We start from the raw sequence: 19,684 nt of genomic DNA on the forward strand, positions 1-19,684 counted from the left end.
TTTATGTAAATATTTTATTCTACCTTTTCATGTGACAACACTGAAGAAATGACACTTTGCTACAATGTAAAGTAGTGAGTGTACAGCTTGTATAACAGTATAAATTTGCTGTCCCCTCAAAATAACTCAACACACAGCCATTAGGCTGCATTCACATCTAGACGGACGAAATCGCGGCGTTTTGTCGCCGCAAATCGCGGTAAAAATAGCGGCGTTTTGTACCGCGATTTGCGGCGACAAAACGCGGGTATTGTCCGCCTAGATGTGCCCCAAGATGACCCCCTCTATGGAGATGATTGCCATCTCCTAGCCGAACGCTCGAAGACGCCTGAAAAAAAGGTCCGGGACCTTTTTTCACGCCGCAGGCGACAGGCGTCCGGCGTTCGGCGTGGAGATGTGAACCATCTCCATAGAGGGACATGTATTTCCAGCCCTCTGGCGGCAGAGGCGTAGCGCTACAGGCGTAAAAACGCCTAGGTGTGAATGGGGTCTTAATGTCTAAACCGCTGGCAACAAAAGTGACTGCACCTTTATGTAGGCTCCATCTGAGTTTTTATGTCAGAATTTCCGACAGCAAATATTTGAGAGCTGGTATTTCCGACAAGAAGAGTTCTTGTCGAAAATTCTGATTGTCTGTATGCAATTCCGACGTGCAAAAAAAAACACACATGTTCGGAATCAATTTGACGCATGCTCAGAATCATTGAACTTCATTTTTCTCGGCTCGTTGTAGTGTTGTACGTCACCGCGTTCTGAACGGTCGGAATTTTGTGTGACCGTGTGTATGCAACACAAGTTTGAGCCAACATTCTGTCGGAAATGTTTTTTCTTGTCGGAATTTCCAATCGTGTGTACGCGGCATTAGGTATCTAAAGCCTCTTATGCCGGGTACACACGAAAGGATTTATCCGCGGATACGGTCCTCCGGACCGTTTCCGCGGATACATCCTCTGAGGATTTTGATCCGATGGAGTGTACATACCATCGGATCGAAATCCGCGCCGAATTCCCATCGCGATGAAGTGTCGCGCCGTCGCAGCGATGATGACGCGGCGACGTGCGCGACGCTGTCATATAAGCAATTCCACGCATGCGTCGAATCATTACGACGCATGCGAGGGATGGGTTCGGACGGATCGATCCGGTGAGTCTGTACAGACCACCGGATCGATCCGCTGGAGCCGATTCCAGAGGATAGATTTCTTACACACCAGCGGATCTATCCGCTGAAACCGATCCGCGGATCAATTTCAGCGGATCGATCCTCTTGTGTGTACGGGGCCTTACACAGGATTTGATTTTCGGACGACCGTTCGTCCCTTTTTTGTTGCATGCTAGTCTCATGTCGAAAGTGAAGAGGTTACTTTAGAAGTGACGTAATGTGTTGAATAGTTTTGTATGTATTCTTTTGTTTCTGAGCATGCGTAGTCTTGCTCTTACCATTTTTTTCCAGATGAAAACCGCACTAATTAAACAAAAATCAGACAATGAGTTCACGTACGACAAAAATGTTATAGTCCGCACATCCAGCTTTTGTCGGACAAAAAAACGGAATTGGCTGTCGAAAGCACCATACTAACGATTCAAAAATCGTCAGATCGATCGTCGGATGAAATTTTACTTCCGATTTTTGCATCGTGTGTACGATGTCCTTAACTCATAAAGAAATGAATAAAAAATACCACTTGCCAAAGCGCACATGCATAAACAATTAAAACAATTCTTACACACACACATTTTATTTATGGACATTAAATTTATATACACTGTGGCCCAGATTCACAGAGAGCAAGGCGCACATTACGCCACCGTAGAGCAAACACCGTACGCCACGCCAACGTAGCGCAGAGAGGCAAGCATTGCATTCAGCAAGCCAGTGCTCCCAACGCTGCGCCAGCGTGGCGTGGGTTTCGAAGGCGCACGCCGGCGTAGGTGGAAGTGGGCGTGACCCCATGCAAATCATGGGCCGAGCGCCAGACCGGTACGTCAGCGTGGCGCAGTGTTTTACGCCCGGTGTATCACGAACTGCGCATGTGACGTGGACGCATGCACAGCACCCCCCTGCGCCTGCTCACAACCACGCCGGCACAACTGCCTAAGCTACGCCGGATCACCGCGTACGCAGTGAACATAACGTACGCCCAGCCAGACACACGTCCGAAGCACAATACACCGGCTTGTGTTCCCTGGTGCAGACATGTGTATGTCTGTTGCCGGTTTGCACCTCATTTATGGGGAATACATTTACGCCGGACGTACAACTTACGCACATCTCGCGTAGCCTGCGCCGGGCACACGCACGTTCGTGAATCTGCGTATTTCCCTCATTTGCATGTTTGAATGGCTAATCAATGGGAGCAGCACCATGCGCCCAGCCCATATGTGAGCCCACCCTACGCCGGCGTGTGCAAGCTACGTCGCCGGGGTGTAGCCTGTTTTTAGGCACATGTTGGTTTGTGGGTCTGCCACACACATACGCTGGCACACATTTGCACTTACGTCGGCGTAACGTGCTATACATCGGCGTAAGTGCTTGGTGAATCTGGGCCACAGTGGGTTTTTTTTGCACTGGGGGAACGCTGCTAATGCTCTAAAAGATTTTCTTTAAGACGTGTGTATTTGATTTGATATTAGGTATCTATTTTGTCTTTGTCATTAAAGTGTATTTTTTTTTTACTGAAAACTTACATTTTAAAAATAACTTTTTTCATAAAAAAATTGCAACAACCACTTTCATATTCTCCTAGGTCTCTGCTTTTCAAAACATATAATTTTGGGGGGTTCCAAGTAATTTTCTAGCAAAATGAAATGCTGATTTTTACATGAGAATGTATAACAAAAATTTCAGAATAATGTAATGTAAAATATGTAATAATTTTTTACTGAAAAGATACTATACCCTCTTTTGCCAGACTACAGTTTTTTTTTTTTTTTTTTTTTTTTTTTTGGAAAAAACAACTTTATTGAAAGGAAATGCACATATTTCAAGAGAATAAATGAAGCCTAATGTAAATCTATTTTCAAAAATTATTTTTAGTTCACCTAAATATTGGGAAACAGAATTCAGCAAAGACGTTGAATAATCTTTGCATTTATTAGTACATGAGGGTAATTGTCTTCCAGATGCAGCTGGGAGGTTTTTGATGAATATCCATGGTGTTTTCTTTTAAGTAATATATTATTTCAGTAAAAAATTCCTGATCTGACTGTTCTCGTTAAGCTGGCATGATAAAAGGACATTCATTGCAGGTCATTAATTGCATTACACTCCAATGTAGAATCTGAATGAGCAAAAGGTGATAATTTGTAGGTTAAAATGTGTTAAGTAGTTGAAATGCAGCCTATTTAACTTAATTAAACAGTGTAGTGAAAATGTCTCTTTGGTAAATGGGCGAAAGTCACCTTTTGGGTCTGAGATTTTGTTTTTAGAATTTGAAGGGCAATCAGAGGTCAGTACATACACTCAGGCCCAGATTCACGTAGGGCGGCGTAACTTTGTGTGGGCGTAGCGTATCTTATTTACGCTACACCGCCGCAACTTAGAGAGGCAAGTGCAGTATTCACAAAGCACTTGAGGCCAGATTCACATAGAAGAGCGGCGGCGTAACGTATCGTAGATACGTTACACCGCCGCAATTTTTTATCGCAGGTGCCTGATTCACCAAGCACTTGCGATGAAAACCTACGCTGGCGGCCTCCGGCGCAAGGCGGGCCAATTTAAATGGGCGTGTGCCATTTAAATTAGGCGCGCTCCCGCAGCGGACCTACCGCGCATGCTCCGTTTCCGAACTCCCGTCGTGCATTCCGCGCCGTGACGTCATTTTTTCGAACGGCGACGCGCGTAGCGTAATTCCGTATTCCCGGACGGCTTACGCAAACGAAGTTATTTTTTAAATTTCGACGTGGGAACGACGGCCATACTTTAGACAGCAATACACTTGCTGACTAAAGTTAGGGCAGGTAAAACGACGACTAACTTTGCGACGGGAAACTATACTAGCGGCGACGTAGCGGACGCGAAAAAACGTTGTGGAACGCAATAACTGCTAATTTGCATACCCAACGCTGGTTTACGACGCAAACTCCCCCCAGCGGCGGCCGCGGTATTGCATCTTAAGATCCGACAGTGTAAAACAATTACACCTGTCGGATCTTCTGGCTATCTATGCGTAACTGATTCTTTGAATCAGTCGCATAGATAGAAACAGAGATACGACGGCGTATCAGCAGATACGCCGTCGTATCTCCACTGTGAATCTGGCCCTGGGGTCCTAAGTTACGGCGGCGTAGCGTAAATGGGCCGGCGTAAGTGCGCATGATTCAAAGTAGGCTGGTAGGGGGCGTGTTGTATGCTAATTAATCGTGACCACACGTAATTGACGATCCTAACGAACGGCGCATGCGCCATCCGTGAAAGTATCCCAGTGCGCATGCTCCAAATTACGCCGCAAATAGTCAATGCTTTAGACGTGAACGTAATTTACGCACAGCCCTATTACGCGTACGACTTACGCAATCGACGTAAACGATGCAAAATTCGACGCTGTCCCGACGTCCATACTTAACATTGGCTACGCCTCATATAGCAGGTGTAACTTTACGCCGGAAAAAGCCTTACGTAAACAACGTAAATCAATGCGCCGGACGCACGTACGTTTCTGAATCGGCGTATCAAGCTCATTTGCATATTGTACGCGTAAATCTACGGAAGCGCCCCTAGCAGCCAGCGTAAATATGCACTCCAAGATACGACGGTGTAGGAGACTTACGCCGCTCGTATCTAGGCAACAGTGAGGCGTATCTGATTCTATGAATCAGGCGCAGAGATGCGACGCCTCACACTCAGAGTTACGACGGCGTATCTGGAGATACGCCGTCGTAACTCGTTTGTGAATCTGGGCCTCAGCTGGCAAAGTTAAGTCTTGTACACACGATCAGATTTTCAGCGGACAAAGCGTAGGACTTTTGTCCGAAGGGCGTTGGACGTGAACATGTCTTGCATACAAACGGCAAAGAATTGTCGGCCAACAAACACAAAACTACGTGTTTTTTCAGCTCTTTAGCGCCACACTTTGGGCAACTTCTGCTAATGTTGTGTTATGGTTAGCATTGCTTCTGAGCATGTGTGTTTATACTTTGGATTTTTTTTTTTTGTGTACACACAATCGAAAAATCCAACAAGACACATTTGTTGTCGGAAAATATTAAAACATTCTATCCCACATTTGTTGGCGGAAAATCCGACAACAATTGTCTGATAGAGCATACAAATGATCGAATTTTCCGACAACAGCCTGCCATCACACTTTTCCCGTTGGAAAATCTGATTGTGTGTACGCAGCTTAAGGCCCCTTCCAAACAGGGTGGATCCACTTGCAGCGGTCCACCAGCTCAGCGGGAGATTTCTCCGTTGAGCCGGCGGATGACAGGACCCTCTCTGCTCACTGAATGGGGAGGGGCTTGTCGAGCGCCGCTGCTTGCTATGGAGAGATTGGATGAAAACGAACAGCATCCATCCTACTATGTCATTGTATTCTGACAGCAGGGAGATTTCCCCACCTTCAGAATACACAGATCAGTGCTGCAGTCTAGAGACTGATCGAGCAGCTTTTTTCTAAAAGACAGAAGTCAATCGCCCACAGTGACCATGGATCAGAATTCAGTTGGTCCCTACTGGGCTTGCCAACTTTCGATCCATGTATGGTCAGCTTAAAATATAGCAGGATTCTTTAGTCAGAAGTAGTGATCCTAACCTCTACAATCGTTTATTAGCTATAACCATAGGGCCAGATTCACAACCAGCGGGCGCAACGTAACTTTTCTGATTTAAGTTACACCGCCGCAAATTACACAAGTTAGTGCCCGATCCACAAAGCACTTACCTGGAAATTTGCAGCGGTGTAACGTAAATCCGTCCGGCGCAATCGAATGGGGCGAGTCCCATTTAAATTAGGCGCGCTCCCGCGCCGGACGTACTGCGCATGCGCCGTCGGGTAAATTACCCGACGTGCATTGCGCTAACTGACGTCGCACCGACGTCATTTGCTTAGACGTTACCGTAAATGGCGTCCAGCGCCATTCACGGACGTCTTACGCAAACGACGTTGATGTTTAAATTTCGACGCGTGAACGACGGCCATACTTACCATGGCTTAAGAGAACTAGGGCTCAGCCCTAGTTTTACGCTGCGTAACTCGACGGAAACTACGTAGATTTAGATCGACGGGCCGTTCGGACGTTCGGGAATCGCCGTAAGTCTTCATTTGCATATTCTACGCTGGCCGCAATGGCCTCGCCACCTAGAGGCCGGCCTAGAATTGCATCCTTAAGATCCGACAGTGTAATTCAATTACACCTGTCGGATCTTAGGGCTAGCTATGCGTAACTGATTCTATGAATCAGTTGCATAGTTAGAAACAGAGATACGACGGCGTATCAGTAGATACGCCGTTGTATCTCGTTTGTGAATCTGGCCCATAGTTACCAACAATAGTTTTTTGGGGGGCAATTTGAGTTTTTTTTTTTACTTTTTTTTTTAGTTGTGCTGCATTGGAGATGGTGTCTCAGGATATCAGCGAAATACTAGCTAGCTAATGTATATGAGGTCATGAGAAAACCTAAATTGGTTGCTTCAATTGGTTTTTCAGCTTTTTTCACCAAGTGGCATACACAGAAAAACAACCGTGGAGCCCCATTCATACCTGAATGTTTTGGAGTTTGAAGCGCAAAGCTCCAAAACGCTCAAAGGAGAAGGATAATTAGGTAATTTGAAGGCAATTGGTTCCACTAGATTTCAGTGTAGGGTATCAGAATAAAGGGGGCTGAATACACTCAGCACTTTTCAGATATTTATTTGTAAAGAAAAATTAAAAACATTTATAATTTTCCTTCCACTTCACAATTATGTGCCGCTTTGTGTTTTCTATCGCATACAATACATTTACGTTTTTGGTTGTAACAAAAGGGTTCGAATACTTTTTCAAGGCATTGTAGATAGGTTCATATATACGATTATTTTTTATTATTTTTTTTTAAATAACAATTTTTTATTTTTCGTAAAAGGTCAGTACAAAATATAGCTATACGATTATTTTAATGCATTGTTTTAAATAATTTCAGTAAAAAAAATCTAAACCGATAAGAATCGCCGTCGTCATTGCACAATATATAAGGTAAATATATAAATAAATATTAGCAGCCAGACAGCAATCATGACCTGTCATCTAGCTGCTAATTGACTTTGTTACCATTTCATTGCCATTAGCAAAGCGAATGAAGTTGTTATGAGGAGATAAGGTGTCAGGATATAGGTGAGATGGTGTGGCCATACGCAGGACTGCTAATCGTAAAGGGGGATATAGAGCAAAAAAACACAATGGCTTCCATGGTTAATGGCTTAACGATTTCAGTGTCATCCTTATGCACAACAAAGTCTGTCTTTTCTTTTTTTACTTAAAGCGGAGGTTCACCCATGGAGAACACATTTTCCCCTTAGCTTCATGCTCGTTTTGTCTAGGGGAATCGGCTATTTGTTTTAAAATATGATCCGTACTTACCCGTTTACGAGATGCATCTTCTCCGTCGCTTCCGGGTATGGGCTGCGGGACTGGGCGTTCCTTCTTGATTGACAGTCTTCCGAGAGGCTTCCGACGGTCGCATCCATCGCGTCACGATTTTCCGAAAGAAGCCGAACGTCGGTGCGCAGGCGCAGTATAGAGCCGCACCGACGTTCGGCTTCTTTCGGCTACTAGTGACGCAATGGATGCGACCGTCGGAAGCCTCTCGGAAGACTGTCAATCAAGAAGGAACGCCCGCTCCCGAAGACCCATACCCGGAAGCGACGGAGAAGATGCATCTCGAAAACGGGTAAGTACGGATCATATTTTAAAACAAATAGCCGATTCCCCTAGACAAAACGAGCATCCAGCTATGGGGAAAAGAGAAAAAAAAACACAAATGGGTGAACTCCCGCTTGAACAAAAAAAAAATGGATTGTGTGAATAGTAACTATTGCCTAATAGTTGTTTACTCACCTATTCAGAGCACCATATATAAAGAACAAGCCAAACAGGTTATACCAATGTTTTGGACCTCTTTATGGATGTTGTGTACTATACTACAAATCTCTGTATTGTACCCTGATCACTGACCCTGGACTTGTCTGGTTGATCCAGCTTACAATCATATTTTATTATGTCCAATTAAACAGCTACCGTATTTGCCGGCGTATAAGACGACTGGGCGTATAAGACGACCCCCTAATTTTCCAGGAAAAATGTTGGTTTTGGGATATACTCACTGTATAAGACTACCCCCTTCTTACTAGTCTTTCTGGAAGCTGAGGGGGAGCCAGAACCGCTGACAGAAACAGGCTTTTTCAAATCTCACTGTGCCATTACATTACATTCCTCACTGTGCCATTACATTACATGCCTCACTGTGCCATTACATCACTTGCCCCCTCACTGTGCCATCACTTGCCCCTCACTGTGCCATCACTTGCCCCCTCCCTGTGCCACTTGCCCCCTCTCTGTGCCATCACTTGCCCCCTCTCTGTGCCATCACTTGCCCCCTCTCTGTGTCATCACTTGCTCTCTGTGCCATCACTTGCTGCCCCCTCTCTGTGCCATCACTTGCTGCCCCCTCTCTGTGCCATCACTTGCCCCCTCTCTGTGCCATCACTTGCTGCCCCCCTTTCTGTGCCATCACTTGTCCCCTTTCTGTGCCATCACTTGCCCCCTCTCTGTGCCATCACTTGCTGCCCCCTCTCTGTGCCATCACTTGCCCCCTCTCTGTGCCATCACTTGCTGCCCCCTCTCTGTGCCATCACTTGTTGCCCCCTCTCTGTGCCATCACTTGCCCCCTTTCTGTGCCATCGCTTGCCCCCTCTCTGTGTCATCACTTGCCCCCTTTCTGTGCCATCACTTGTCCCCTTTATGTGCCATCACTTGCCCCCTCTCTGTGCCATCACTGCAAACGGTGCATTTACGGTACTCACTTTTTTTTCTGAATAGCAGGCCAGGCGGTGCGGTGCGGTGACAGTCTCCGTGCTGCGAGCGTCAAGGATTTAAAAGACGCGCCTTCTCCTCAGACTGTCCTGTGTTAGGCGGAACACAAAACTTCCCAGCAGCGCCTCTGTTCTTTGTTCCTCCTATCACGGACGTCTTCTCATCTCGTCCGAGGATGAGAAGGCATCTGTGATAGGAGGAACACAGAACAGAGGCGCTGCTGGGAAGAATTGTGTTCCTCCTATCACAGAACACACTGAGGAGAAGGAGCATCTTTTAAATCATTGGCGCTCGCAGCAGCACGGAGACCGTACCCGGCGTATAAGACGACCCCCGACTTTGGATGCATTTTTTTGCATCCAGAAAGTCGTCTTATATGCCGGAAAATACAGTAATTAAAAACCTCTCGAATGCAAGACCATTGTATCCAGATTCAACTGTACAATGCTACATCAATCATCAGGAAGGAACCTGAAGGTTTGTGGCTCAAGAAGAAGCCCACTAGACTCTGACTCTGACTTGGGCAGACTTCACGTACCAGCCCTGTCCACCATGCAAATTCCAGGCGTGTAAAAAAAAAAAAACTTTCCGGTAGACTACCTCCTGGATTCAGGAGAGTGATATCTTCATGACCTCTTTAACAGGTCGAAAACACTGGATGTGGACCTCCTGGCTTTTAGATTCAACAACAAACTGATCCTCTGGCCATAGTCAACGCCGTATCCTGGCTTAGGCCAACAAGGCCCCTAGGGCAGCACTTTGCAGGGGGGTGGCACGGAAAGAGCCCCCGCCGCAGGGCTCAAGTCCTGCGGGAACGCGTGGGAACGGAGTCCCTGCACTTTTTTCACAGCAGGAACGCAGTTCCCTTTGCAGTACTAGAGCAGCCGAGAGCAGCCGAGCCGCCCGAGCCAATCCTTCACTAAGCGGCGATGCCCAGCTCGTAATTCTTTATGTTACTGGCCGCTTCCTGTATATGGATTCATCGGGTAGTGTGCGGGTATTCCGTCACTTCCTCGATGCCGCAATGTCTCCTGGGAGCTTTTGTCATTGTTCCCAGGAGACATTGCCGTGAGTTATCGTGGGATTTAGAAAGAACTTTCTTTCTAAATCCCGCAATAACTCGCGGCCAGTAACATAAAGGATTACTAAGGTACAGTGGATCGAAAAAAAGTAGTAATTATGCATATGAGCGTATAATTTTTTTTTTTTTGGTGGGGGAGTGGATCTTGCGTGGGAGTTCCCACACTTTTTTTCCCAGGACTTGACCCCTGCCCCGCCGGCTTGCGCTACACTGTTAGTGTAGCGCCAGTCTTATGGGGTGGACTGGGCTGAGAGGCAAATTAGTCTAGTGCCCCCATAAAGCGGCCGCACTGCTTCCGGTACGCGGGCAGCCAGCATTCCGTGACTGTGGGGGGGGGGCGCTGCTTTTAATTTTGACTGTCCTATCATCCTGGACCACAAATCTTCCTCACTGTGCTATATGTTTTCTGCTGTACCATTGGCATGGTTATATCTTCTTATTCCCCTCCATCAAAGTAGAACTATAGGCAACACTTTTTGTTTTTCATTTTGAATAAAGTAAGGGAGGGTTATAGCCCCTGTCAGTTCATTTTTTACCATCCCTGTCCCATTGCAGAGCTTTCCCTTCACTTCCTGCCTCATAGCCAAACAGGAAGTGAGAGGAAATCTATGCAAATTAAGGGAATCCATTAATACCATACAGTCATTAACTACTTGCCGACCTGCCGCCGCAGTTCTACGGCAGCAGGTCGGCTCCCCTGCGCGAGAGCCCGTACAATAACGCTGGCTCTCTAAACGACCACTAGGGGCTCGTCCCTGACTCCCGCGCGCGTGCCCGGCGGGCGCGATCTCCTCCGGGCACCCGCGATTGCTCGTTAGGCCAACCCCCCTACAGTTAGAACACACCCAGGAAACATACTTAACCTCTTCCCCGCCCCCTAGTGTTAACCCCTTCCCTGCCAGTGGAATTTTTATAGTAATCCAATGCACTTTTATAGCACTGATCGCTATAAAAATGCCAATGGTCCCAAAAATGTGTCAAAAGTGTTCGAAGTGTCCGCCATAATGTCGCAGTACCGAAAAAAATCGCTGATCGCCGCCATTACTAGTAAAAAATAAAATATTAATAAAAATGCCATAAAACGACCCCCTATTTTGGAAACGCTATAACTTTTTGTGCAAACCAATCAATAAACGTTTATTGCGATTTTTTTTTAATGAAAAATATGTAGAAGAATACGTATCGGCCTAAACTGAGGAAAAAAATTTTTTTTATATATATTTTTGGGGGATATTTATTATAGCAAAAAGTAAAAAAAAATTCATTTTTTTTCAAAATTGTCACTCTATTTTTGTTTATAGCACAAAAACTACAAACCGCAGAGGTGATCAAATACCACCAAAAGAAAGCTCTATTTGTGGGGAAAAAAAGGAAGCCAATGTTGTTCGGGAGCCACGTCGCACGACCGCGCAATTGTCAGTTAAAGCGACGCAGTGCTGAAAGCTGAAATTTCGCCTGGACAGGAAGGGGGTATATGTGCCCAGTAAGCAAGTGGTTAATACTAGTTAAAATTAAATAAAAAAAATCCCAACCCTGTATAATCATATCACGCATGTCACCATGACAACCATGCAACCGTCATTTTTAGAAAGAGAGGCCAACAATGGCATGTTCCTCCCATGACAGGTTTCCCTTAAAGTGCATGTTCTTGACATAAAATCATTATTTAGTTGCACTAAATTTAATTTATTACCCTTAACAAGCAGTGCGCTGAATTCCATGCTTGACTCGCTAGTACATAAAAGAAAGCGTAATTTGCTTTTATCGGGATTCCCCCGCCAATTGCCTTTTATATATGAGAATTTCAGCAGTTTGGCACCCGCAGAGCGTCGATCGATCCCTCCTGAAATGCTCTTTTTAGGAACAGGCTGCGGATTTTGAACGCGTCTTTAAAGTGTGCGGCAGAATCACCTTTCAGCATCGCCGTCGTTTGTATCTTATTAGCAATTTCTTTAATTAGTTTTCTTAGTGATAGATAGTTAAAGTAACAGACAAGTGACAGATTGTTTGTCTTTAATGATTTTCTTGTTTCAGGCCCATTACAAAGCAATTAGAAAGCTGACAGCGTTTTCACTCTGCATTACTGATCATCTAAAGTGATGAGAAATGAGAGGCGATGAATATTAATTGTATATTTTCATATGATTATCATAAATTATTACCTTGTCTAATGTAATGCAGGTGAACACTGAAGCAAAGGAATGAAGCGCAGTCATATATGGTAATTTGAGAAGCTGTAGGAAGGAGTGTGGACCCCATTGAATCTCATGTCGAGGATTAGGAGTTTTATGCTGAAGATGGAGTCCAAATGCGTTTTGAGATTTGCTGCGTGAATTAATAAATAATGTAATTAGATATCCAAAGACTAATTTTATTACAGGGGTAAAATAATGCAGGATAGCGCAGAGCTGAAATCTAAGCCAACGGGTAATTACAAATGAAATAACATATGAATTGCTATTCTCTACTATCAGGCTTAATTTCCACTGGCGTCTTTACAGCCACTGTTGTTAGCCTTTTTTACAGCTTAAAAACGCCTGTCCATGTTTATTTTGTAAAAAAAAAAAAAAAAGCAGCGGTAGCGTTTTTGAGCGTTTTTAAGCGTTTTTAAGCGTTTTTGAGCGTTTTTTAACGTCTGCCGTTTTTACAGCTTTACTCTGGAGCTTCAGAACGCCCGGGTCCTGCGTTTTTTTTACAGCTCAAAAACGCCTATGTGGGCATGATGCCATAGAATAACATGGACAGGCGTTTTTAAGCTGTAAAAAACGCTCAGAAAAGTGGCTGTAAAAACGTCAGTGGAAATGAAGCCTTAATGTAAAGAAGCACTTCATTGGCTATGAATGTAAGGGGCACTAAACTGACCACCAATGAAGAGAAGGACTTCATTGGCCATGAATGTAAGGGGCACTAAACTGACCACCAATGTAAAGAAGCACTTCATTGGCATCAATGTAAGGGTCCTTTCACACGTGCGGACCGTTTTTTAGATCAGTTTTTTATCATCAGTTGATCCGTTTTTCATCCGTTTTTCATCCGTTTTTTCATCTGTTATTTTTTTTTGTTAGAACTTGATTTTTATTACATATTTTGATGAAAAACGGATGTTAGCGGATCGGATGTTAAACAGGTCGTCCGCTAACATCCGTTTTTCGTCCGTTCCGTTTTTTTGACGGAAGAAAAATAGGGTTTTCTTCCGTTCAAAAAAACGGAGCTTAACGGAGAACGATGTTAACGGACTTTAGCGGATGCTCATCCGCTATAGTACGCTATCCCATTGGAAAGCATTGCAGTCCGTAAACGGACGTATGAAAAAACGGACGAACGGTCCGCACGTGTGAAAGGACCCTAAGGGATACTAAACTGACCACCAATGTAAAGAAACACTTCATTGGCCATTAATGTAAGGGGCACGAAACAATGAAAAGAAGGACTTAATTGGCCATCAATGTAAGGGGTACTAAACTGACCACCAATGTAAAGAAGCACTTCATTGGCTATGAATGGAAGGGGCACTAAACTGACCACCAATGTAAAGAAGCACTTCATTGGCATCAATGTAAGGGGCACTAAACTGACCACCAATGTAAAGAAGCACTTCATTGGCATCAATGTAAGGGGCACTAAACTGACCACCGATGTAAAGAAGCTCTTCATTGGTCATGAATGTAAGGGGCACTAAACTGACCACCGATGTAAAGAAGCTCTTCATTGGTCATGAATGTAAGGGGCACTAAACTGACCACCAATGTAAAGAAGCACTTCATTGGCATCAATGTAAGGGGCACTAAACTGACCACCAATGTAAAGAAGCACTTCATTGGCATCAATGTAAGGGGCACTAAACTGACCACCGATGTAAAGAAACACTTCATTGCCCATCAATGTAAGAGGCACTAAACTGACCACCAATGTAAAGAAGCACTTCATTGCCCATCAATGTAAAAGGCACTAAACTGACCACCAATGAAAAGAAGGACTTCATTGACATCAATGAAAGGGGCACTAAACTGACCTCCAATGTAAAGAAGCACTTTATTGGCATAAATGTAAGAGGCACTAAACTGACCACCAATGTAAAGAAGCACTTCATTGCCCATCAATGTAAGGGGCACTAAACTGACCACCAATGTAAATGGGAATTTCACTAAACATCAATGTAAGGGGTAGTAAACTGACCACCAATGTAAAGAAGCACTTCCTTGACCATCAATGTAAGGGGCACTAATCTGACGACCGATGTAAAGAAGCACTTCATTGGCCATTAAGGTAAGGGGCACTAAACTGACCACCAATGCAAAAAAGCACTTTGTTGGGCATCAATGTAAGGGACACTAAACTGACCACCAATGCAAAGAAGCACTTTGTTGGCCATCAATGTAAGGGGCACTAATCTGACCACCAATGTAAAGAAGCCTCTCATTGCCCATCCATGTAGGGGCACTAAACTGACAACCAATGTAAAGAAACACTTCATTGGCCATCAATGTGAGGGGCACGAAACTGACCACTAATGTAAAGTAGCACTTCATTGGTTTAGTGCCCCTTACATTGATGGCCAATGAAATGCTTCTTTACATTAGTGGTCAGTTTAGGGCCCCTACATTGATGGCCAATAAAGTGTTTCTTTACGTTGGTGGTCAGTTTAGTCCCCCTTACATTGATGTTAAAGCGGAGGTTCACCCATAGAGAACACATTTTCCCCTTAGCTTCATGCTCGTTTTGTCTAGGGGAATCGGCTATTTGTTTTAAAATATGATCCGTACTTACCCGTTTACGAGATGCATCTTCTCCGCCACTTCCGGGTATGGGCTGCGGGACTGGGCGTTCCTTCTTGATTGACAGTCTTCCGAGAGGCTTCCGACGGTCGCATCCTTCGCGTCACGATTTTCCGAAAGAAGCCGAACGTCGGTGCGCAGGCGCAGTATAGAGCCGCACCGACGTTCGGCTTCTTTCGGCTACGAGTGACGCGATGGATGCGACCGTCGGAAGCCTCTCGGAAGACTGTCAATCAAGAAGGAACGCCCAGTCCCGCAGCCCATACCCGGAAGCGGCGGAGAGGATGCATCTCGAAAACGGGTAAGTACAGATCATATTTTAAAACAAATAGCCGATTCCCCTAGACAAAACGAGCAGGAATCTAAGGGGAAAATAGAAAAAAAAAACGAATTAGGTGAACTCCCGCTTTAATGGGCATTTCACTAACCATCAATGTAAGGGGGCATTTTTTCACTAACCAATGCTATCCACATTTCTTTTTTTAGTCATTATTATTTTGCATCATTTCCTTATTAAACGATAAGTTCACCTTTTGTAACATGTTACACCCAGAATCAGGGTGTAACATGTTACAAATATACCAGCTCCCACACTCCCCCGATCCCCTGCTTTGGCAGCAAGTGGGGTATCTCCCCCCCCCCCCCATGGTCGCTGCCACAGTCTAAAGAAAACACAGCCGTGCAGGGGTTCTGCCCGCCCAGCCGCGTCATTTATTCGCAGTGTTCTGTTAACAAATGGACTACAACTGCTGACAGCCTTTGCAGTCTTTCATTGATTTTTCCTGTTAGTGTAAAACTGCATGCCTGTATGATGTATGGGCACTTGGGCAGACAGCTCACACTGACAGTCTGCACGAGACCTGCATGGCATCCGCGATCTGCTGATGCCATGAAATGCTTTCCAGGCTCCTAAAACAAAAAATAGTAAATGCACATTTTCCTGCAAAGAATGCAAATGTATTCATTTCTGTTAAAATGAGAACGTATCCTTTAAAGTTGTTGTACACCTCTGTAGTGAAAAATAAACAAAGCTTATCCCTCTATAGCACCTAATGTGGTTCCTACCTGCTCTCTCATCCCTCTGCTATCTGCATCAGTCATTTGTAGTGACACCACAGAACCCTGTGGGATGCCAACCCCCCTCAGCACACCGAAGATGATTGGCAGCCTCAACCATGCATGTTTCCCTTTGAAATGAATGAATAAAGTCATTGATCAATACCGATCACTGACTGTTCATAACTGAAGCATAGTAAACTGTGTTCACTATGCTTTAGCCTGTGAATGAATGGGAAGCTCTATACAGAGCTATTCCTGTTCATTCATTCTGTGCTGATAAGGCTGCAGAGATGGAGATTGAGGGCTTAGGCCCAGATTCTCGTAGATTGGCATAAAACTGGGCAGGCGTAACGTATCTGATTTACGTTACGCCGCCGCAAGTTTTTCAGGCAAGTGCTTTATGCACAAAGCACTTGCGTGTAAAGTTGCGGCGGCGTAACGTAAATCACCCGGCGGAATTCAAATTCGGCGGGTAGGGGGCATGTATCATTTAAATGAAGCGCGTTCCCGCGCAGAACGAACTGGGCATGCGCCGTCCGTAAAATATCCCAGGGTGCATTGCTCCAAATGACGTCGCAAGGACGTCATTGGTTTCGACGTGAACATAAATGGCGTCCAGCCCCATTCACGGACGACTGGACGGGCGTAACGTATCTGATTTACGTTACGCCGCCGCAAGTTATTCAGGCAAGTGCTTTATTCACAAAGCACTTGCGTGTAAAGTTGCGGCGGCGTAACGTAAATCACCCGGCAGAATTCAAATTTGGCGGGTAGGGGGCGTGAAGCATTTAAATGAAGCGCGTTCCCGCGCCGAACGAACTGCGAATGCGCCGTCCGTAAAATATCCCAGGCCGCATTGCTCCAAATGACGTCGCAAGGACGTCATTGGTTTCGACGTGAACGTAAATGGCGTCCAGCCCCATTCACGGACGACTTACGCAAACGACGTAACTTTTCAAATTTCGACACAGGATGGCCGGCCATACTTAACATTGGTTGCGCCTCATACACCCAGGGGCAACTTTACGCCGGGACAACCCTAACGTAAACGTTGTAACTTTACTGCGTCAGCCGCGCGTACGTTCGGGAATTCGCGTATCTAGCTAATTTGCATACTCGACGGGGAAAACGACGGAAGCGCCACCTAGCGGACAAAAATATATATATATATATATATATATATTGTAAATAATTAAATACAATGGTAAAAAAAAATAAAAAAAATAAAAACTACTGTCACCAGTGGCAGAACTACCAGGGTTTCGCCGCCTTTATTGTTTCTTGCACTGGGGCCCTAAAGGTTCTAGTTATGCCTCTGATCACGGTTACTTCTGCTCTCAGCCAAACTGTCAAATCATCAAATGGTTTGACTAATGTTTTTTTTTATAACTGATTTATATGTGTAGCACCATGGTAGATGCAGATCAGAGGCTAAGATGGCAGCTTCCTTGGCTGTAACGATAGGAGGATTTAGTTCCCCTCTAATGAGACACAAAAAGATGAGAAAAAAATAGAATGCAGCTTTAACCATTCCCTTCTCTATCTAAAATGTAAAAGATTTGGATATACAGTGGAACCTTGGAATACAAGCATAATCCGTTCCAGGAGAATGCTTGTAATCCAAAGCACTCGCATATCAAAGCAAGTTTCCCCATAGAAGTCAATGGAAACGAAGATAATTTGTTCCACATTGATGTCTATTGCATGCAATACTGCATTTAGCCAGATTTGGGGGGGGCGCCGGAGAGACTCTGAAATACTCGAAGACCGCTCGGAGGCACTCAGAAACCCTCCAAAGCTCACGCAAACACTCAGGAACGGAGTGTTTACGTGTATCTCTGAGCAGCTCTGAGTGTCACCTGTGCCCTCGCACCTCTGGCCAAATGCTGTACTGCACACCGCAGAGGCTTGAATTCTGCTTGTTTTGCGAGACAACACCCACAAACCAAATCAGGATTTTTTTTAAATAATAGCTTGTATTTTGAAACGCTCGTTAACCGCGTTACTCGCAATCCGAGGTTCCACTGTACTTTAGCTTAGGATTTGCTTAAAAGGGACGTCACTTAACCACTTAAGGACCCCTTCATGCCGATATACGTCGGCAGAATGGCACGGCTTGGCACAATCACGTACCTGTACGTGTCTCTTTAAGCCCAGCCGTGGGGGTCGCAAGCGCGCTGGTCCGAAGCTCCGTGACCGCGCCCTATGGGACCCGCGGACCCGATCGCCGATCAGTGTCATTGATCATCTGTTCCCTGATATAGGGAAAGACGATCAATGATGTTACACGTCCAGCCCCGCCCCCCTACAGTTAGAAACACATATGAGGTCACACCTAACCCCTAAAGCGTCCCCCTAGTGGGTAACTCCTAAACTGCAATTGTCATTTTCACAGTAAACAATGCATTTGTTGCTGTGAAAATGACAATGGTCCCAAAAATGTGTCAAAATTGTCCGATGTGTCCGCCATAATGTCGCAGTCACGAAAAAATTCGCTGATCGCCGCTATTATTAGTAAAAAAAAATTTTTTCGCAAAACAATTTTACCAAAAATAGGTAGAGGAATACGTATCGGCCTAAACTGAGGAAAAAAAAAAGTTTTTTTATATATTTTTGGGGGATATTTATTATAGCAAAAAGTAAAAAATATTGGGCCAGATTCACAAAAGAGATACGATGGAGTATCTCAGATACACCATCGTATCTCGGATTTTTACTAGTCCTATCTATGCACCTGATTCATAGATTTAGATACGCATAGATAGGGCTGAGATCCGACAGTGTCACACTGTGTTACACTGTCGGATCTTTTTTTTGATTTAAAAATGGCGCCGGGGGCGTTCCCGCTGATTTACACTGAATAATATGTAAATCAGCGAGATACGCGAAATTCACGACCGTACGCGGACCCGACGCGGTGTTCTTACGTCGTTTCCGTAGCGCGGTACCCGTCGTATACTTACCCATGCTAAAAGCAGGGGTAAGTATTGTTAAGTATGGCCGTCGTTCCCGCGTCGATTTTGAAATTCCCTACGTCGTTTGCGTACGCCGATTCACGAACACGCGCGTCGCAAGTCCCGCTCACGTCGCAACCACTGACGTCCTATTGACGTCAGTGGGAGCAATGCACGCCGGGAAATTCCCCGGACGACGCATGCGTATTTAAATCAGCGCGGGAGCGCGCCTGATTTAAATATGACACTCCCCCAGCCGCGGAATTTGAATTCCGCTGGGGGAGTTAGGATCCGCCGTCGCAAGTTTGGAGGTAAGTGTTTTGTGAATTTGACACTTTCCTCACAAACTTGCGAGGGCGGATCTTAAAACACATAGGTTACACGGATCTAAAGATCCGCTAACCTTTGTGAATCTGGCCCATTGAATTTTTTTCAAATATGTCGCTCTATTTTTGTTTATAGTGCAAAAAATAAAAACCGCAGAGGTAATCAAATACCACCAAAAGAAAGCTCTATTTGTGGGAAAAAAAGGACTCCAATTTTGTTTGGGAGCCACGTCGCACGCCCGCGCAATTGTCAGTTAAAGCGACGCAGTGCCGAATCGCAAAAAGGGGCAAGGTCCTTAACCTGCATAATGGTCCGGGTCTTAAGTGGTTAAAATTGTACCTACACATGCATTTTAGAGAGGCGTTCTGGCCCTAAGGGCCATCTCTGAAGCGCCTTGTACCCTGCTTCAATCAGGGCAGCATTCATGATGCCCATTTTTATTTTATTTTTTTATGGTAATATTATTAATGTTTTTGCAAA

This window comes from Rana temporaria, chromosome 11, assembly GCF_905171775.1.
Source record: "Rana temporaria chromosome 11, aRanTem1.1, whole genome shotgun sequence".
Classification (NCBI taxonomy): Eukaryota; Metazoa; Chordata; class Amphibia; order Anura; family Ranidae; genus Rana; species Rana temporaria.